Raw genomic sequence first — 23055 nt, 5'->3', positions numbered from 1 at the left:
TACAGAGTGCCAGATGGAAGCATTCTCATCTCCATCATCTTTTCCTCTTCTATCCTCTTTCCTTCTCTTCCCGTTCCTTTTTCAGGTGCTATCTCACCGACTATTTTTTTTTGTTTGTATTAAAATTTATTTTTATTGTACTAAAATATACATAACATAAATTTCCATTCTAACTTTTGTTTTTCTTTTGATACCAGGGATTGAACTCACGACTGCACGCTTACAAGGTAGGTGCTTATGCCATTGAGCTAAATCCCAGCCCCCATTTTAACAACTTTCAAGGCCGTAGTTCAGTGGCATAGAGTACATTCATATTGTCATGCTACCTTCACTACCATTCATCTCCAGAAGCCTTATAGCTTGCAAAACTCGCACTCACTACACACTAACTCCCCATCCCTCCAAACCCCAGCCCTGCCTGCAGCCTTGTTCTGCTCTCTTTCTATGAATCTGAGTATCTTAGCAACCTCATAGAAATGGAACCATACAGTGTTTGTCTTTTTGGGTCTCATCTTCTCTTATAATTGATTTAAATTATATTTACACTCTCCTTATCTTTCAGTAACTGACACATGCCCCCTGGGATAATCACGGCCAGTGTTCACTGGACACTGCCTCATGCTGGGCTGTGCACCACGCAGCCACTGTGCACTCATGTCCTCTGATCCTATAGCCATCCTGGGCAGTGGGTCCTAGTCTTAACCCCATCTCAGAGATCACGAGTGGGAGGCCCAGATAGGTGACACAACTGGGGAATGGAGGGCTGCAGGTGGAATCCTGACTGTCTAGGTCTAGAGTCTGATGCCTCCTCCTTTCTGGGGGCAAAGACGAGCATAACCTGGATCTGGTTTGTGCTTCACAGCATCTTCAACATCCCACAGGACCCCGGAGTTGTTCACATCTCTCACTTACTCATCACCTTGCTACAACTGTTTTCCCTCCTGTGCCAGTGTGGGGACAGCACACCCAGTCCTCCCATCATTTGCTCCAGTGAGGAATGTGGGAGAGCTTTGCCCTCCTCCTCCAGCCAACCCATCTGTTTCCTTGGATATTATCTCCTCAATTACTGGCAAACTGGTCCCACCAAGATTCCCTTCCCTCCTTTTGCCGGGGTTATCACAGTGGCCCCTGAACTGGGCTGACTCGCTTCCAGTCTGTTCTGTCAAGGCAGTTGGGTGCAGCCTGCTAGGTTCTCCTGAAGGAGGACTCTTCATGCTGCATATTAAGCCAGACCACTGGTGCTTTGAAAAGGTCCTTGAATGTTACAGCAGCTTCCTGAGTGAGACAGGATGAACCATCAGCTCCGATGAGGGCTTCAGTGTAATTTCTAGATTTCACTTAGAGCTTGACCAAGACTCTGACTGAACTTTAATCAGGTTCGTCTAGGCCTCTAGTCTTGACTTTGCCCTGTGTTCCTGTTGGGCTGGCATTACCCAGTTGCAGTGAGAAGCGTGATAAGGCAGTTTAGAGAGAACTCCCCACACGTGGCTTCTGACAGCTTTCAAAGTCTGATCAATTCCTTAGTCCATACTCTCAAAGCCACATAGTCTGGGAACCCCACGCAGCAGGCTCCTTGTCTATCAGTAGCCTGGCTTCTATGACATTTAAGCTCCACTGATGCTGCCTGAGTGATAAAGAATGATCACAGAACATAACAGGCCTTTGAATGGGGACCTCTGCAAGGGAAAACCATTTGCTTCACTAATTCTAGCATGCAGCATGATCACCTAATGAGATAGCATGTCTGATCTGTGATTTTATAGTGAAATGTTAATGATACTTGGGTTCAATGTGTGTACTGAAATAGAAATATGTTGCTACATAGGTGGTGTGATCAGTGAATGCTTACATTTTAAAAGATTGTTACAGTAAAAATACAATGCCATTAATCCCTTTTAGAATACTCTCCCTTGGCTGGGGATATAGCTTAGTGGCACAGTGCCTGCTCAGCAAGTGTGAGATCCTGAGTTCGATTCCTGGTATCAAAAATACCAAAAACCACCCCTCCAAGAAACACCAAAAACACCAAAAAACACCCCTCACTTCAACACCGTTATACCTTTGCTCTTACCACTTTCTGAAGCAGTGCCCAAAGTTCTCTTCTGTGGGTGTCTTTAATAGCATTGGGACTACTGCAGCGCCCTGAATCAATTCAAAATGTTTACCTTTCATGGTCATTCTGACTCCAGACAAGCCAGAAGCCAAGTGGTGCTAGGTAAGGTGAATGAGGTGGATGAGGGTGCACACATGGCCATGTTTTCACAAGTCTGCCTTTCCACTGATGGCACTCGGCAACAGTATTCATTGTATTTTTGAAGACACTCATAAAAGATGACTTCCAGAACTTCAGAAGATGGCATAACAATGAGATTAAGTGTCTTTGAAGTGAGGGTAGTATTTTGATGGGATTAATTGCATCTTGTCTTTTATTGTAATAATTTTTAAAATTTAAACATATGCCATTAAAAAAAAATCAGCCCTTGTGTTGTTGAGAACCAGGGTCTCAAACAGTGTGATTTTTTTTTAATCCATCTGAGACAAAAAATAGAGTTGAATCTAAGGTCTTAAGGTCTTAATTTATTAATTGGCTAAGTTTTTTCCTTGCTATAGACTTGCCAAACAAATTAGTTCCACAGAAGACTCCCTTTCCTGCCTTTTACCCCTCCATGTCCTGTAATGCTTGTCTTCTACTCCTTGTTCTCTGGAAGTGGCTCACAGATTGCAGTGGGCCACAGATCTGGGAGGTGAGTCAGAATAGCAGAACTGGGGAAGGAGGAAGGCAGGGGAGGGAAACACAGGGGATTTAAAAAAGAAAAAAGAAAGAAACAAGCTGTGGTATGTACGGGTAACCCCTCTCCAAGGTGATTGTAAACTGCATAAACTGCAAACATGTACTAATAATATAAAAATTTGAAAAAAGACAACATGAGGTGTTGGCTGGGAAGGAGGGGGCGGAGAAGGGCCCACTTCCCCAGGAGATCTTCACAAAGCCTCTCTTTTCCCACCACTGAGGGAGCATAAGGACAGGTAGTGGGTGAGGCTCCTGAGTAGGGAAAGATGACTCCATTGTCCCCAGAGAGAGCTGAATTAAAGAAGAGGGATGGAGAATCCCAAAGATTTGGGTGCCCCATGGCACCATCAATTTGGAGGACTTATTGGCCAAGATGAGGCTGGGAAAGAAGGCAGTGAGGCTTGCTTCCTTAGTGAAGAGAATGCTTTTTCTGGACTGTCAGGCACCAGCAATGACAGGCACACTGGCAATTTCACAGGATGTGAAATCCCTCCTTACGAATCCTTCTTTACGCAAGCATTCAAATCATCCAAAGTTGAGGCTTCTAATTGTTTCCCTGGCTTGGACCCAAAGCAGCAATTCAAACCCAGTCTTTTCTTGGATTAATCTAGAATAACTTCCTTTTTATCCCCTCCTACCTGCTCTCTTCCAAGTCTAGAATCTAGAGACTTGACATGACTGAAATTTGGGGTTGTGTAATTCCTTATGGCGGGAGTTGGAACACTCCAGTCTCTCTGTGAACATTGCCATATGTTCCCTTAGGGTTAAAATTGCCACTGCTTGAGACCTACTGACCTATATGTAGATACTTAAAGTATCTATGTGTCATCCTTTCAAACTAATGGCCTGATTTTGATTCAAGATCAAATGAGGAAATCATGACAAGATCTAGCAGCTGGGGTGTATCATGACATGGTGAAACCAGTTCAGCTGTATAATTGGTTCCATGGCCTTGGGCAGGCAGATTGTCCTTGTTGCAACTATATTTGCTTACCAAACACATAGCGAAACAGCAGTCTTCGATTAACTGCAGGTGTGTTTGCAAGATAAGGGCAATAAAATGGTAACGGATGCTGGGAATCTTTGGAGGAAATATGTATTGTCATGAAGCCAGTTTGCTATTCTTTTACATGAAGCTTCATTAAATCAAGCTGTTGTTCTAGCATCTGACAGATATTTTATAGTCAAAAATCTCCATGGTACCTTGATTTCAAATATTCTGCCCCATTGTCTTGAAATGTCTCAGGAATCCCAAGAAGGCAGTTCTTAGCCTGCCTCCCTCCTGCCAGGCAAGCATGAGGCACAGTGGAATGAGACTGGCTGAGGCCCTCTGGTCTCCTATGCAGAAGGACCACGTAGGTAGATTGTAAATGGGCACGAGACACATGCTACATTCTCCAAAGATGCAGAGAGGCCCTACTTGTCAAGGATAGTCCCAATCATAAAGACATTTTTTGTAATAAATGCCTCATGAAGAAGGGGGAAAGTATGTTACAGTGAGTTTGGAGCTTAGAATTTTGGTCCCAGCTTCTCTACTTCCCATGCCTGGGTCTTGTGTTCTTTATGTGTAGGATTGTAGAGCTGGTTTAGAGGTCTTCTAAGCCTGCTTACAGCTCTCTAATTCCTCGTGATACTCATGATTCCTGAACCAGTTTTCAGCATACTCCTGGCAGGCATTTAGAAAGCAATCAGATGTCCTTGCACATGGTGTCCTCCACATGGTCACATTCTGGGTGTGTAAGCCATTTGGAGTAGGACTCTAGGGTCTGATCCTTATAAGCTGTGATCTTTCTAAAGTTACTTGGACAGTATGTTTACTATCTGTAAAATGGGCCTAAACATGGTACCCCATCACAGAAAGAATGCTGTTCTTAGATCAGTGTCTGGAACATAATAAACTCTCAGTACCTATTAGCTGTTACTTGTATTATTACCTGTATTATTACTTGAATTATTTCAGTATGGTTAACGCCACAGTAAAGCTGCAAAGAGAATGTTGCGGAGGTGTAAATGATAAATGCGACCCAATCCAGGAAGACTTGATCTTTGCAAGTCTGTGTCTCTAACAAAGAGTAAGATTCAGAACTCAGGAACATACATACAAGGAAATCCAGCTTCCAACATTCCATGTGGCCTCATCTGAGCCAGTGGGCTGTCCAGCAGAAGAGGGACGTTTGTTTCTCAATGCATGCTCTCTAATGTGACTGGGCCCAGCCTCTGGGCTCCACTGGGAGGGGAGCAGCTACTTCCAGGAAAAGGTCAGCTGTGTTATGAAAAGATGGGAATTCTTAATACTTTGTTTACAGGAAACTGGTTCAGTGAAATAATACAGACTATCAGTGATTAAAAATTACCCAAAATTTTGCACTAGCTTTGTAAATACAGAGCCATTAAAATGCAACTATTTTTTATACTCAAGAACAGCTCAAACAGAAGTAAATCTAGAGAAGTGACAGAATTGGTCCAAATGGCTCAGGGCAGTGAGCGTGCCACCAGACATATTAGGTCCAGAAAAGGGACACTAGTACCTGGGGATGGTTTTTGAGGTATTCCTGAATTTCCTTTGGCTGTTGGCTCCTCTGGCAACTATATCCAATGAAAAAGTCAAGTGCCAAGAATTCAGTGGGGAAGTTGAGTTGTCTTTTTAACAAATGGTGCTGGGGCAATTAGGACTCAGATGTGAAAGAATGTCGGACTCTCCTACACAGTCTACAAAGATTAAATTAAAATAGATGGGAGACTTAAATGTAAGAGCTAAAACTACAGAAGATAAATATTCATGACCTGGGAGTAAGCGATGGTTACTTAGGTATGACAATAAAAGCACAAGTGACCAAAGGAGGGGGAAAATGTTGAATCAGACAATCAAAATTAAAAATCTTTTGTGCTTCAAAGGATACTATCAAGAAAGTGAAGAGACAAACTATGGAATAAAAAAAAAATATTTGAGCACAAAACTGGTACATAAATGTTTATGGGATCTTTATTCACAAAAGCCAAAAAGTAAAAGTAAACCAAATGTCCATCCGTGGATGAACGAACATTATATATTCACACAATGGATATTGTTCATTCATAAAAAGGAATGAAGTACTGTACATGCTATAACCCTGACAACCCTGAAAACACACTGAGTGTAAGTATAAGAAGCCAAACACAAAACACTCTAAAGTATCCTTCTTGTACATAATGCCCAGAATAGACAAATCCGTAGAGACAAATAGCAGTTGCAGGTGCTGTGGGGTGGAGGGTATGGGGAGCCATTGCTGGTAGGTAAGGTGTTTCTTTTGTGTTTAATGAGAATTTTCTGGAACTAGAGGTGGTGATTTACAATCGTATTAATGTACTGAAAACTGAATTTTACCTTGGTAATACATGAAGTACGTCTCAACACAAAAAGTAATTCAAAGGACACGTCTCTCCGTGTACCTGCTGTTTCTCTCCACATCTTCCTCAGGCTTTTTTCTCCAGAGGGGCTGCGAACCAAGTATCCCTACTTGGATCTCTGTACTTTGCAGCAGATCATTTTCAGTATAGCAGAAATTTGTATCATCCCAATTAAATTTCACTTGGTTAATTTAGCTCATCTTTCTATCCTTTCAAAGTGTTATGCAATAGCAGCCCGTGAAAGATTTGTGGTTTCTAAGTTGCATATCACCTATACATTTGACAGTGTGTTGGTTTCTCTGTTTGTTTGTTTGTTTGTTTTTGCAGTCCTGGGAATTGAACCCAGAGCCTTTACATTGAGTTATACCCTTAGTCTTTTAAATTTTTAAAAAATGATGGTATCTTTCTAGGTCATTAAATTGCCCAGGCTGAGCTCCACTTAAAATCATCGTACCTCAGACTCCCAGAGTGCTGGTTTATAGGCACATGTGCCACACCTAGAAAATGTGTGTTTTGATGTAGACATTGATTAAAAGCAATGAACAGAAATTTGCTGCGAATTGAATGTGGTATTTTACCTACAGAAAATGTTTCTTGAAAAGTCAAATGACCCCAGGTTATTATAACTAGCAAAAATGAGCTTTACAATTACACTCTTTTTTTTTTTTTTTTAAAGATAAATGACTTGTCCAAAATTCCTTCTGCTGAGCACATAACCAACACTCCCTCTCCCCTGGGCTTAGATAAAGCAACATATCGTACAGATACTAGCCTAGGAGGTCAGGCTGAGTTTTCTCTGCACAGGAAAGGGAGAGGTCTTGCTGAGGAAGGCTGGGAGTGATAAAGCAAGCCTGGAGGTATGTGTTACCTCTTCTGCTTAACAGGCAGGCTCTGTATGGCTGAGTTAAATCCCTAGCCTAAAAGATACATTGTCTATCCAGAGCTCTGGACAGGTTAGAGGAGTTACTTTATTATCTCTCTTTTATAAGTGAGTAAACTTTTTCCCCCTGTGTCACATTTTTATTGAGACTGAAAACCTTGGAAAGTCTTCAATTTAAGCAATTTAATGACAGTTCTAAAACAAGTTAATCCTAAATCCGGACCTCAGCTCATATGCCTGTTGGAGGCCGTTATCTCCAAAGCTCTTTGGAGTACTGAGACTGGCAGCCCTCACATTCTACCTCCATACTACCCAGGGCAGCCATGGCATCAGCTTTTACTTCTTTGTTTTTAATAATAATAATAATATTATTATTATTATTGGCTGCAAGATTTCCTTTTTTCTTTTTTAAACTAAAGCCATCTTAAATAAAGACATTCATTTGCTTTTACCTAACCTTTATAAAGATATTTTTATAGCAAGGTTTCTAAGTTTCCTGGTCTGCCACACTATCAGAAATGTAAATCTCTATAATTCAAATTACGCCTATTAAATTGGAAAAAATGGACCAGGCATGCATAAGTCTGTAATCCCAGCACTCAAAGGCTAATGTAAGAGGATCACTAGTTCAAACCTATCCTGGGCAATGTAGTGAGATCCTTTCTCAAAATGAAGTAATAGAAAAGAGCTAATGATGTAGCTCAGTGTCAAGACCCTGTCTGTGTTCAATACCCAGTAGCAGAAAAAGCAAACAAATAGACAAAAATTGTAGGAAACATGTGTGTGGGTAGGGAAGGACTCGTATGTTACGGATAGCAGTTTAAATTGGCACTTCCATCCCTGAGGGAGTTTGGCAGTCATTGGCTCACAGTGTTCCAGACCTTTGTGCTGTACACAACATCAGAAAACAGACAGAGCCGTCCTCCCCAGATGGAGAAGCCCACATCGATATCTCTTTGAGACCAGCTGCTTGGTCTTGGGAGTCTGGCTTCAGAAGGACAAACACAGCATACAGGGAACATCAGAAAAACTCAGTTCTTTTTTGTTGGATCATTGAACAGAACTGTTTGCAGTCTCACTGTTTGAATGTCCACTTTGTATGCTTTAATTTTGTAACTTGAACAACTATTTCTCAGATGACAATATGTAATCTATTAACTAGTGATTTCCTACTGTTTATTTTTTTGAAACTCTGTATTATTTGTACCCTTTTTCTGCCTTTTTCTTTTTCTCCTTAAATAAAATAAAAAAAGAAAAATTCAGTTCTTCCTTTTTATTAGGGATTATGCTGATATAAATGGGTATCATTTATTGAATGTTTACTGCATTTTCTTATTTATACCTTAAATCTTCTTTACTCTTTTTTTATTATGAAGGAAATAAAAAAAAGCCATAAAATGAAACAAAACAAAACAGTGAGAACAATATTGGATTTCAGAAACAAGACAAAAAGAAATCTCTTATACTTGCTATATTGCATATTGTTAGCCTCTAAACAGGTGTTTGGACTACCAGCTTTAGGCCTGCAAAGTCAGTCAAATAATACAAGCATTAAGTTGTTTTTGTACCTCAGTACCTATCAACTCAGCCTGTGTTCCTCCAAATCAGTCAGTTGCAGTGTGTGTGAGGGGAGACTCTCTTCTAGTGTCTGGCCCACATGAGTACTTCTGGCTCATGGGAGGAGTTGGTTGGCTTTTTGGTTCTCCTCCTGGCTTACATGGCTGCCACTGGCTCATGGGAAAAGTGGGTTGTACTCTTCTCTTCCCTTATTGTTTCTTTTCTGCAGTGCTAAAGATTAAACCCAGTGCTGAAAATCCATTTTACCCAGATTATTAAGCCCATCTTAAATCCAGTACTGAAGATTAAACTCACACTGAGCTATGTCCCCAATCTCCTACCCCCTTTTTAAATTTCAGACAGGGTCTCATTCAGTTGTTAACTTGTCTGCTTTGGCTGAATGTGTGATGTTCCTGCCTAAGCCCCTCAGTGTGTTGGAATTATAGATATGCACTATTACAATTCCTTGGGTACTCATTTTAGTACTCAGAAAGTCAAAGTTCAGATAGGTTAAATAACTTGCCTAAGATCACATTGCCAAGTTGTCTGTTTGTCTGTGTAACTATTTTAAGTTATTCTTTCTTAGAAAGATCAACAGTCCTGTTTGGGTTTGACTGCCCTGGTTTGAGCACGGAAAGTCCCACATCCTGAGAAACTCCTTACTCCCAGGCAATCTGGGTAGCAAGTCACAATCAGCTGCCCTTTGCCTCCTTCAGTCTGAATTCTACCACTGGAAAAATCCCACTTCTTGTCTTATCTCTTCTCTGAAGGCCTTGCTGGACATCCTCCTCTCCTTTGATATGTACAGTTTTCCTCCCACTGAGTGCTTAGCAGCTGAATGTTCACATTGGCACTCACCTGGCTTCAGCTGCAGCTGGTGTTTTCCATGGCAACTTGGGCAACAGTGTACTTAGAACTCATACCAAAGGGGAAGAATCCAAGTAGAATTAATGAGTGAATGAATTACTCAGATCCCCTACTGCAGATACTTCTAAATTATTTCTTTTGAACCAAGCATGGTTAGGTACTGTGGGAAATAAACAAGTGAGTTAACTAAATAAACAAAGGAGTAGTGAGACTAACTAAATTACACTCCAGGGTAGAAGCTTGCACGATTTGATGATGCCAAAAAGGGCTAATGATGGGATGCTATGAGACAGGCTTGGTGGCTGTTGTGACATCAGTGTCACCCACAGCAGTGATGCTGTCTGCTTTTGGGAAGTCTTGATGCTTATAAGCCTTGTCAGTCATGTGATCTCATTCACTTGCCTTCTAGGAAGCACAAAGAACAAACAGAGATGCTCAACCCAATTGTACAGGTGAGGATGGTGAGTTATGAAGAGTCTGCAACCTGCAGAAGTCATGATGCCAGAACGGGGCTCTCAGTTTCTCTACAGGCCACTCTTGTGGTTTTGTGGCTTATACAATTATTTTACTAATTGCAATATTTAAAGACTGTAAGGTTTTGCATAAAAATCAGAATTTCTCATTCTTAAAGAAACAGAAGCTATGACATCTCCTGTCTCTCACAAATGGCCACCACTTGACATGAGTCATGGATTTCTGATATTCTTATTTCTAAATTGCCAGCCTACATGTCCTGTGGCATTAAAGCAAAGAAATGAGATGGTAAAGAAAACATCTCCAGTGACAAAGTCATGGGACTGTAAGGGTGTTAGGGACCCTAGTGGTTGTTACATATCTGCTTGGCCACATCTGCCTAGGCCAGAAGCAACTTACCTCCTGCAGCAGTCTGATGTTGTCCTTGCTTCTCCTTTCCACCATCATTGATTCTCTCTCCCATTTGATTGGTCAAATTACAAAATGAGCTTTTGACTTTTCCCGATCAACATTTCCTTTAGTAAATGGCAACTTTATTTTAATAGACCAAATATCTTGGAGTCATTCTTGACTTCCCTATCCTATCTCAGCAAACTTTGGTTCTGCCTTGAAAACATCCTGAAAAACCTTCTTCTCCCTCCATAGGCAGACTACCAACAGCAAAGCTTGGAAAGTGGTGGTCATGTTCTGATTCTTCTTCCTGTTGCTGATACTGTCCTGCTGCTGACAGTACCCTGCTGCTGTCTGTCCTCCATACTGCCACAGAGGGATCCTGGTGAAATACCAATGTGTCATGGTTTGTATCTAGATATCCCCCAAAGCCTCGTGTGCTCATAGGTAGGGCTCTGGGGAGGTGACTGAATCATGGAGGGGGTGATAGTCTTCAGGGGATTAGTCCACTGATGAGTTAGTAGCTTGGAGGCAAAGCCTGGCTGTAGGAAGTGGGTTGCAGGGAGCATGACCTGAAGGAGTGTATTGCCCTCCCTCTACTCTTAAGCCATGCCATGAGCTCTTTCTCCTCTGCCATGCCACTGTGTCATGGAGCCAGTTGACTTTGGACTGAAACCTCTGCAAACTGTGAACCAAAATAAACCCTTCCTTCTTTAAACTGTGGGTATCAGCTATTGTTTCTTGATGACAAGAAGGCAACTAATATACAGTGCAACCAGGTTTCCTCTGCCCAAAGCCCTTTGTAGCTTGCATCTCTCAGTCAGCCCATTGTGCTCAGCGTGACCTCTGTAGCTCCACCCTCATTCTATCCAGCCTCACTGACCCTGCTCCTGCCTCTAGAATCTTTGAATACCAGTGCATTAGTGTTAGGGCTCTTTGTGCTTGCTGGTGATTTTGGTAACTAAGATTGTGTAATGAATCACTCAAAATTTAGTGGCTTAATAATAATCCTGTATGGTCTCCTATGGATTCTATGGTATGAAGATCCAGGAACACCTTAGCTGATAATTCTGACTCATGGACTTTTATCAGGTTGCAGTTGGCTGTTGGCAGGGACCAAGCCATAAGAAGCCTGTCTAGGATGTAGAGGCTTCTTCCCAGGAGGCTCACTCACATGATTAACAAGTTAGTGTTCGCTGTTGGTTGGAGCTTCAGTTCCTAGCCATGTGGAACTCTCCACAGGTTTGCAGTAGAGCATCTTGAGGACTTGAAAGTTGGATTTCCTTAGATTGAGAAAACCAACACAGCCAGGTGGAAGGAGTCCACTGCTGCAGTGTCCATTATGACTTACCCTCAGAAGTCACACCCTATCACCTGTGATGTGCTCCGTCACTCACTCAGAACCAGCCCTCACTCACTGCGGAGGGTAAGAATCTCAGGAGGCTGTGATCACTGGTAACACCGTGGAAGGCTGCAACCACACCAGTCTCTGTTCACGATGCTCTTCCTTAGTGACTGCAAGGGCTGACTCTTTCATTGCCTTAGATGTTCTGCTCCTATGTTGCTAACTAGAGAGGCTTCTACACATGTCCCTGATAAAGCAATACCCTATTCTCATAGCATTCCTATCTTACTTTTGTTTTCTTCATATCATTTACCATACTTGAATTATTATGTATATGTTTGTTTATTTTTGTCTGTCTCCTTCCAGTAGAAAGCATTCTCAACATTCAGACCAGTACCAGGTCTAGAGGAAGTGCTCAATATTTTTCAAATTAATGCATAGTCTATGCATGCATTAGAATGAGTGAAATCTTACCTTTTTGAATATGCTTCATCACATCACATCAGAGGCACATTCTGTTAACCCAATTATCATGCTGTCTGTCTTCCATACTGCCACAGAGGGATCTTGGTGAAATATCAATGTGTTGTGGTTTATATCTAGATGTCCCCCAAAACCTCATGTGCTTTATCACAGTTGATGTTGACCTTCATCAGCAGACTACACTGCAAAGTTACTGTTTGTGTCTTGTTTTGTCGTTTCTTTTGTTTCTCCATTCTATGTTTATTGGAAAGAAGTCACTATGTGTCAACTCACACCTACAAAATAAGTAGGTACATTCTACATCTTTGAGGTTGAGTTATGTCCATGATTTATTTGGAATAGAAAATTTATCTCTTCTCCCTCATTTATTGAGTTAATTATTTATTTGTATTAGCATAGATTCATGAATATTTATTTTATACTTTGGGTTATAATTCAATCCTACATTATTTTGTTGCTCAAATTATTATAGCTTTGGCCAATGAGAGTTTTTCTATGTCCCTTGGATGTATCCCCATTGTGTGTGTGTGCGTGCATGTGTGTGTGTGTATGTGTAAGCGCATATGTGTGTGCATATAGCACTTTATTGCTTTTAGGCACCACAAGATGCTCCAAGCTTATCCTGCCATGATCCTAGTGTCTCTTAAAGAGCCTTAATGTCTCTTTGTTGGAGAATGGTGTGAGGAACCAAGGTTTGCCTTACATTTACCTCTGGGTCTCCTCTTGTCACCATCTCCTCAGGCACTGGCCTCATCCACATTGCCATTCACGGTGTTTTCACCTCTTTGTCTCCTCCATTCCTCATCCCCAACACTCCTTCCTACAGTCATGAATCTGATCATGTTAACCTCCCAGTGGGTACCATTGTTATCAGGATAAAGTTCAACTCCCCCGTATAAGATAAAACATCCTTCCAACCTGGGCCTTCTCAACTTTTCAACCTTATGTTTTCTATTCCTTCCAGCTTTGTTTCTGTGTCTTACAAATGTCCTGCAGGACTTTTACACTGCTGAGAGACAAGCTCTTAGTCAAATAACCATGACTATATTAAAATGTTTCTTTCTTTTTTGCTGTTTTGAGCTAAACTATGAAGAGCCTCTGTAAATTAAAAAATAAATATTTGGCATTCCCCCCTCTATTCCTGGCACAAAACTCTTAAATCCCTTGTCATTTCTGCTGTACACTAGCAAAAAGAGCTTTGTTATTGCTCGTTATATTTGTGTTATGCCAAAGTACCTGTACCGCTGCCCACTGTTCTGTATGCGTTTTTTCCCCCTCTGGGTGACCTAATTGATTTGTTAATCAATGCTCCCCTCTGTAAAGAATTGTAAATCCCTAAAAACCTAGCCTAATTGATATGTTAACCATTGTTGCTCTTCTACAAGTAACAGATGTGGTGCTAGAATAAGTTGATAAAGAATTGTTAATTACTACTTGCTAGACTACTCTATCCTCTGCTAAGGAAAACAAAGGTCTTCCTCATTAGCAGATTTCCTGATCCACCCCCATAGCCTCTTTGTAAACTGTGATATGTACATAAAGACTGCAAGTATGGAGGAGCGACACACAGCTTTTGCAATCTTCAACTGCACTGTGTTGCTGAGCCCAGAATAAATCAGCACTGCTTTTTAAAAATATGTTTTTGCCTCATGTTTTGAACTCAAGTTTGGGGGCTCATTTGTGGATTACAAGAATTTCCTGCATTATAGGAGAGTCTTTTGTTCTAAGTCTTGCTCAGCCTCATTATAGCATTCAGGATGAGTGCTGGTCTGTAGAGAAAGAAACATGATTAGGGAGTTAAAGGTGACAATTCTAGTCCCAGCTTCCAGGGAGGGGAGTGAGGATTGAAGATTGACTTAATTGCTAATGGCTGGTGATTTCAGTTTAGAGTCATTTTAAATTTAGAGTGAAACTTCTATAAAATCCCTAACCCCAGTTTAAGAGAGCTTTTGGCAGTGGGCACACTGAGTTGGTGAACTTGAAGAGGGTACTTCCCTGCCCCTTGCCCTCTGAATTTCTTCCGTCTGGTGGTGCCTGAGTTGAATCTATTATAACAAGAGAGTAACTGTAATTAAAGTATTTTCTTGAGTCCTAAAGACTGTTCTAGCAAATTATCCAAAAACCAAGAAGGGGGTCCTGGGAACCTCAGATTTGTAGCCAGTTCATCAGAAGCACAGGTGAAAGGGCTGGTAGTTGCATGAGCCATACACCTGCAAAGTCTGTGTTTATTCTAGGAATTAGCATCAGAGTTTAACTGAATTTTAGGACATCCAGCGGGTATCTGGAGAATTAGAGAATGGGCTGATGTGGCAAAGAGTTCTTATGCATTTGGTATCAGAAGTGTTGACAGAACAAACTGTTCACTTACTTCTGTGAATCTGTCTTGCAATGGGCCAGACTTCAAATTGTGCTCTGGAAATGTGTGTGTGTGTGTGTGTATTCATGCATGTGTGTATGTACATGTGTGATGGGAATGGTGCCAAGCTTGTCTTGGGTTTTACTGTCCCATGGTTGTGTTTAGCTGCCTCTTGCAGTACCTGGTACTGTATGATTCATGAAGCCACACATTGTGGCCTTTTATGATGCTAGTACCTGGGTCTATATTTGCAATGTTTGATATATTTGTATATGTATATATATATATATATACTTTTAGCAGAATGAATAATCAAAAAGTGAATAAAGATAAGGTTGGGTAAATGAATAGATGGATAAATTATTGTGCTTTCTTTATTTGCACACAAGGTCAGAAGTAGTTTCCAAATATTGAAATTTTAAACTAACGTGAATGTTGAACATTGGCTATTCATTAGTCTATCGGGAACAAGATGTTCTTGCATTGGAGAGTACTGAGTGTCCTCAATTCACAGTACCCCACTGCGGAGGAGAAAAAGAACTTGCTGGCTGCTATGAGAAGCCTGCCTCCAGCTTGTGTTAGGGAGGGCTTCCTGGAAAAGTAAGGTTTTCTTTGAATTTGAAGTTCTAAGAGAGACTAAGGAGGCCATACATCCTGTCAAGCCCCTGCTGCATATTTCTGATCCACCTTGACTATGGTTCGGCTGGGGAGTGCATACTTTGAGTGGGTGTTGAGGTTTTTGCAAGCAGAGAGAAGGTAGAAGGAATAGGCAGTTCCCCTTTTGTCATGTCTTCCTTGGTATCAACCAATCCAAGAATTTGCTTTGACAGGAAGGACCTCTGTGCCAGCCCCCAAGAATCTTTAGTGTCTAGAAAGGGAAGCATATTGATGGGAAGATTTCCATTACTGGGATATGGGATTATGGTAAGTGGGCTGCTCCTGCCAGGCCTGTGCTTCCTTTCCTCCTCCTCTGGATTTGTCTTGGGCCTTCCAAGACACCTAATGTGGATGGAGGGGTCAACTGACATAAAGGATGAGAAATTGCTGCATTGAACAACACATAATTGTTATATGATTGTTTTTATTAGGAAATAGAAACTAAGTTCCAAATGATCACTTTCAAATGAATTCGTAATGATAGTAGACATCTGTTGTTTTGTTCTGCTCAGTATCCTTTTCCCTTTTTTCTGGCAACAATACCTCCTACACCCTTCTTCTGGGAAAGTGCAGCCCCTTAAATCCAAAATTGCTACACTGACAGGGATGTCATGCCATTATTTCATGCCAGCTCATAGAGATGGACATGGGACCAGATTTGCTAATCCCAGTAGCCCTGCCCTTCATCTCACCTCTCCCACACAATGATTGGTTGTGGGGTCCATGTCCAAGATCTAGTCAGTGACAAAGCCCTTAGGTTCTGACTTACCGAAGCATTAAGAAAGCCATTTTCCTGCCTCTAGATTTGAAATGTCTCTTAGATAGGATACTTGACTCAAGATAATCAACAGACAGTAAAGACATACTTAAAGAATTAAAGTGGGCTGGATTAATGACCTTTACAATAACTGCTTCATCTGCTTTTAGTTCTGTTCAGAACATACTGAAATATAAAAAATAATACAAAATAAATATTATGTCTGGATGAGCCAATGCATATCCTTATAATTAAATTAAGGGAAACCAAGTGTCAGTTCGCTTTTATCTCTAGGTAGAGGCAGTTCTGTTTGCTACAAAGACCCAAGAAGCAAAGTGTGTGGTGGTTTGGGGAAAAGATAAAAGGAAACTGGAATTTCTTTTTCTGTTCTGGGATCTTGTTTTAAATGTTGCTTAACTGATTGGATCTTATTCTGATATTGGCAACCATTTCTGGCTGGAAATATCTCCTCCAAGACAAGTTGGGAATTACAGACTGAATCAGTTCAATGTAGAATTTGAGGATACACAGAAGCTGTGCAGAGATGTATAGCTTTTGAATGGGAAGGGGCACTAGCTGGGAAATATCCCAGCCCATCTCACTTTTTAAACTATCAAAATAAAACACCAGTGGCACAAACAACATCACATGATCTCCAGCAAGAAAGCAGAGTGAGGAGCTGGGAGGGAGACAGATTAAGCAATTCAAGAGTTAAGATAATGCTTGGGAATTTGAGATTACCTCACCCTACTGTCAAAGTTTAAATAAATAATTTCACTTAGAATTATGACCACTTGTATGCTTCCGCTTAAGGTTAGTAAAATGTCTGACACAATGAAAGAAAATGAGTAAGAACCCCCATGTCCTATAGAGGCTGATGGGGCTACTATGCTGAGGATGAGAACAAGGCCACCTCCCATTCCAGGTCTGAGCAGGAGCAAAAGGAGCTGGTGGCAGTGCAGAGGAAGGAGACCAAGCTCTGATTTGCCCCACTCCGAGGCTGCCAGTGCTATGTCTAGACAATTACCTACCTAGAGATCTTATCACCCATCTGTATAGAATTGCTTTAAAGGTCAGGTGAAATAATGGATGACCATGTATGTGGAACATTGTAAATACCTGTAAGAATGCAAGATCCACTGGAAGGGTGGTTTGCACTGCCATGGCGGCTACCTCGACCCTCTGACTGACTGGCCAAGTCCCCGTGATGTGGGTTTACCACCTAAGGGGCAAGAGGCCCAGGTAGTACCTGACATGAGCAGGACCCAGATTTAGTTTGGGAGCCTAGGAGTGGAAGCTACAGGAGTTGGAAATCCATTGGCCTCTTTGCAAGCCCTCAGCCTGAAGCGGGGCCCCAGAAGCCCGGGATCATGTCCCTTGTCACCAGGTGTCCTCCTCCACTCCTCAGCAGCCCTACTATACTTTGTTTTCAACCTGCTGCGAGGGCCACAGGGGAAGGTATTCAGTTTCCTAGTGACTGCAGGTCCCTTCTCTAGGGATGTTATTTCATTACCCATTTAGAGTTCAGCTCATTTATGGGCAATTATTGTTCCAGGCATTCAGGTTGTGGGTGGAGGACAGGGCAGCTCTAAGCTTGCAACTCTAGGGGGGAGGAGCAAAGATGGTGGATAGATAACAACTGGCTACAGAAGCTCCATGAGATAGTCAACTTAAAATTCAACATAATACAGAGTGGGGAGCCCCAAACAGAGGGAGATGAAGTCTCTCATCCCACAAAGGAATTAAGGCGACTTGCCAACTACCCGAGGTCCCACCACAACTGGCCGAGTTCCCGCTGTGACTTGTCGGGGGTTCTGCTGCAATTGGTTGGGGTCCCGCCGTGACTTGCTGAGCCGTCCGAGGTCCCACCGCTTTGACTCACTGGAGGCACAGTTACATTGAGTTTGGGGGTCAGTGAGCTGAATGGAGAGCTGAGCTGGCGGGGAGCCTACATCAACCTGTGGTGAGTGACGGTAGTGGAGCCATTCCATAAATAGGGGGGCACTGGCAGACGACATTCTGGGATCCGGCAGAACAGGCAAGTACAAGGGGCAGCAGTGACTTCAATTGTTCCCTTCCTGAACAGGATTGGTGGAATGAGCTAGACCTGGGTCATATGACCTGGCTGAGAGCCAATAGGTTATCTGAGGTCAAGTCCCTGCAGTGGTGTTGCACCCTAACCACACTGGCCCAGTGGGGCCTTGGAGGTTTGGCTGGTCAGGAGGGGAGGCAGCACAGAATAATACAGTGCAGGACACAGCAGCTTGACTAATCTAGAGGGGAGGGGCCAGGTTATGCTGTCCCTGTCTGTAACTCACTAACACACTGTAGTGTGAAGGGTTATCTAACCAATGTGCTTCAGAAGAATTATAACCAACAAAGAAAGAAACTGGGGCCTCCTGGAGGAAGCAAAAAAAGATGGGAAAAGGAAGCAACAACTAAAAGTCCCCAGGCCCCAACCCTAAGAATACTGACCCAGCGAATGAGAATAGCAAACATGCAATATCATACACAGTGCTAGTGGACATAAAGAGATATATTTGGGACCTCATAGTCAAGTTCAAAAGTGATATATTTAGCCAAATGAAGCAAGATATAAGAAGATTAATAAAGGAGATAGTAAGTACCCCTCAAGCAGACACAGATGGAAGAAGGGAGGAACTCAAACACAAGAGAGAACCATTTGGTGAACAATATAAAAAAATACAGAATACATGAAGCAGATTCTAAGAGATCACTAGGAAACTAAAAACTCTATGGGAAGATCCAAATCAGCTTGAAAGAAACTAAGGATAGATTATCCAAACTGGAGGACAATTTTGCAATGTGGGAGTATGAAAGGGAAAACTTTTTAAAAATAACAAGGAAACAAGCGGTAACAATACAAAGGCTAGAAGATGACAAAAGGATCTATAACTTGAGAATAAAGAATGTAAATGAAAAAGCTGGGATACAAACAAAGGAACTACAAAGGTTATTCACAGAAATAATTAAGGAAAACTTCCCAAACATAGGAAAAGGAAATGATATTCTGATATATGAGGCATACAGAACTCCAGCCACCTACAACCAAAACAGAGCTACACCTAGGCATATAATAATCAAGATCCCAGAAATTCAATATAAGAACAGAATATTAAAAGCTGTTAGAGACAAGAAACAGATAACCTACAGAGGAAGGCCCATTAGAATAATGGCAGACTTCTCGACACAAACCATCAAGTCAAGAAGAGCCTGGAGCAAAACATTCTAAGCCCTGAAAGAAAATAACCTCCATCCCAGATTGATATACCCTGATAAGCTGTCTCTAGAAATTAATAGAGAAACAAGATGCTTGCAAGACAAAGAGGAACTTGGGAAATTTGAAACCACTAATCCAACTCTACAGAGAATACCCCAGGGCATTCTAGAGAGAGAGAAAAGTACTAGGATTCCAGAAACAGTGGCAGAGAGGCCGCAATGAATGGAGCAGAAAATAGAGTAAAGAAGATAAGCAGATAACTGATAACAAAAAAAGAGCATAACAGAAATGAGGCAGAGAAGATTTTATTCAAAACTGATATGATTGATAGTATCAAGTTTGAGAGTATAGGCAACTACCCTGAAGATGACAAGACTCAAGGATACACATTCTGGTTTGATAACTGATATTTTTTGAAGTTCTATACTATATACAAGGTTGTGTTTTTATTAATACTGTTATGTATTGACATATTCAATTACACTATGTCTGATGATATAGCCAATTCTATTTGAGATTAAAAAAAGACAACACAGGAACTATGGTAGACCGATTCATACAATGGTCTTATATGTTTATTTCATTTCATGTGTTCATAGGAATGTTTTGTTTTGCCTTGCTTTGTTTTGTTTCTCCCTCTAATATAGAAAGGATAGAAATACATGTTAAGACTCATGCATGTGTAGAATCTATAAACAGTTTATGAGAACTGATCATATGACACATGATGAAATCAACAGATACTCTAAAGAAAAAGAGACACTAAAATACCCAGTGCTGATACTGGAGTGTCATAATGTAAAACCCAGCAATAGTATTATTCTTTGATCAGAGTGATATTAGCCTGCTTGGGTTCATTCAGTCTCAACATAATTGAAGAGATGGATAACTGCATGTATGTTTAAGTGTATAGGATTGATAACCATATTTCTAAGTTTTTGCTGGATAGTTGAACAGAACTGGTTGCAATCTCAGTTTGAATCCCCACTTTATAAGCTCCACTTTAGTATCTTGAATAACTATTTGTCAGAAGACAATCTGTAATCATCAATTAGTGATTTGTTACAGTTTATTTTTTCTCTGAAGCTATGTATTATTTCTACTCGTTTTCTGTTTTGTTTAAACTTTCTTTAAATTAAATTAAAAAAAGACACTACAGTATCCAGTGCTGATCATGGAGTGTCATGATGTGAAATCCAGCAATACTATTATTCTTTGTTCAGAATGATTTTAACCTGCTTTAGTTTGTTTAATCTAAACATAAATGAAGCTATGGATAATTGCATGTATGTTTAAGTGTATAGGATTGATAACCATATTTCTAAGTTTTTGTTGGATAGTTGAACAGAACTGGTTGCCATCTCACTGTTTGAATCCCCACGTTATAAGCTCCACTTTAGTATCTTGAATAACTATTTGTAAGAAGACAATCTGTAGTCATCAATTAATGATTTCTTACAGTTTATTTTTTTCTCTGAAGGTTTGTATTATTTCTACCTATTTTGTTTTGTTTAGTCTTTCTTTAAATAAAATTTTTAAAAAAAGCTTGCAGTTCTAAGCTCAGTTGCCTTTGAGAGCAGAGAGAAGGTAACTGAGCTGTCTGTGATTTAATCGAGACTCTTCACCTATCCTGCTTGCATGGATGGCTTCTGCTATTGACTCTTACTCCTAGCACCCTTAACCTGCAGAAAGAAGCAATCGGAATTCAGAAAATCCAAAGGCAAAAGGAGCTGCCAGTGCTCCTTCCCAGAACCCTGAAGCATGAAGCCAGGACCAGATCTGGTATTTACACTAGGGAATTTGCAGATTCCTGATCAGTTTCCAGGTTAGCCAAAGGCTTTGATGTCAGCACTGATGTTATTTGAAGGGTTTTAAAAAGTAAATTTGCACCCTCTTTGAAGCAGAAACTGAAGCAGGATCAAAAGTCCTGAAGACCGGGCCTGTGTGCTGGCTGCAGCAGCCCTGGGCTCTGGAGACTGTGCAAAGCCCCTTGCTGCAGGCCATGCTATATCTAGCTCTTTACAGAAGCCTGGGCAGGAAGCCTCATCCAGAGATCAGAGCCACAGCACAGCTTTGAAAGGGCTGGAGCCCAGCACTCAGAGTACAGAAGAGAGGGAATAAAGGAACCCAGGGACTGGGGAAGGGAAGCTTTGAGCCCGTCACTATAGCCTCGGATCATCAGAGTCCTGCACAGGTGACTGTGTGGCACCAGAAGCACTGACAGCATGCCAAGTGACAAGAAGCTAGAAGAGTTGATGGTAGATGAGCCAGGTGACAAGAATTTCAGCAGCAAAGTCATGCAGAGGGGGCAGGAGTTCCTTAACACCAATGGGAACTTACTTACTATACAGAATTTGAACCAGGGTGTGGAAATTCCATGTGGTTATGGAAATTCCATGTGATGCAGAGCAGGGCGAATAGGGGGCTGTCAAGATTTCTGCCCTTTTTGTTTTGTTTTGAGAGTTCCACCATGCAGCCAGGCTGGTCTTGAACTCAGGGCAATCTTTCTTCTTCAGCCTCCTGAGTTCTGGGATTAGAGACATGCATGACTAGGTCCTGCTAAGATTTCTGCATGTTTTAGTTACCTTGATAGAGTGGAATGTTATGAGCCTGGGATATGAGTACTTGTGGAGAACTGCCCCCACCCTAATACTTGTAATAAAATGTTTGGGAGAAGCAAAGTGTTTGCCTTCTGATCTCATTTCCTTCTTACTCACTGAACACTAAGAGTTCTGAAACTGCTTAGTCAATTGGTTGTTTTCCTTACGTACAAAAATAAAGGACTGGAGATTTAGCTCAGTGGCACAGTGCCTGCCTGGCAAGCTTGAGATTCTGAATTTGATTCAACTACAATCAAGGGGAAAAAAGATCCAGTTAAGAATGGAGGAAGAAATAGATCCTCAAATGAAAAGTGAAAACCACAAAGCCTAAAATAATAAGAAACTAAAGATGGAACATGGAAAAGATTAAAGGATGTTAGAAGATTGATATTGCAAATCTAGCACTTGCAATATCAAGTGCTGACCTGTTGGAATACAGATCGCTACTAGGGTAGTGGACTGTAGGGATGAAGGCTTGGACATACGCTGGAGCTTGACCATCTAGAATCATCCCAGCCTCACTGTGAATTAGCCAAGTGAACCTGGGGGGACACAGCTTCTCTTTTCTTTTATTCCTTCATCAGTAAAATAGGGATAACACATGCATCTCAGAGAAGAGTTGTGAGAATTGAGTCCACATATATAAAGTACTAGGAATAATGTCTGGACACAGTAAATGTTCAATAAATAAGCTACCACTTATTATCCAGAGTAATAATCCTGCCTTCCTAATAACTACACGTGTGATCTTAGGCAGATTACTTAGCTATAGTAAAGGGATGTGTCGGACTAGACAGGGTTCTCAGTGTCAGCACTGCTGACATTTTGGACCAGTAATGCTTTGCTCTGTGCTCTGTTCTGTGCATTATAGCATGTGTAGTTCCTCCTTGGCCTCTACCTACTAGATGCTTGTGGCACCCTGCTTTCTTATGGGAAAAGCCCCAAATGGTTCCAAACATTTCCCAATATTCCCCTTGCTAGGTAGTGGTGGGAAACTACCTTCAATTGGGAACCACTCGATTGAAGTGGGGTTCCTAGGACAGACTAGGGGATCCCAAAGATGAACTTTGAGAAGTCTGAAGACTCTGAGATTCCTGCCGGTGTGTTGTTCACATGACAGTCCCATTCTCATTAGTTTTAAAGTAGTCTGTGATGCAAGAATTCTAAAACACTGGTCCTGAGTCTCTCACAAAACTATCTGTGCTCTGCGAAGAAAAGGGTTTTATTATTTGTTTATTTATTGCTTATATGATTCTAGAGATTGAACTTA

Source organism: Cavia porcellus, unplaced genomic scaffold (genome assembly GCF_034190915.1).
Source record: "Cavia porcellus strain 051 isolate PalLab524CR breed Dunkin Hartley unplaced genomic scaffold, mCavPor4.1 scaffold_20, whole genome shotgun sequence".
In the NCBI taxonomy this organism is placed as follows: domain Eukaryota; kingdom Metazoa; phylum Chordata; class Mammalia; order Rodentia; family Caviidae; genus Cavia; species Cavia porcellus.
The sequence above is the reverse complement of the archived record's forward strand: the minus strand, read 5'-3'. Positions refer to the sequence as shown.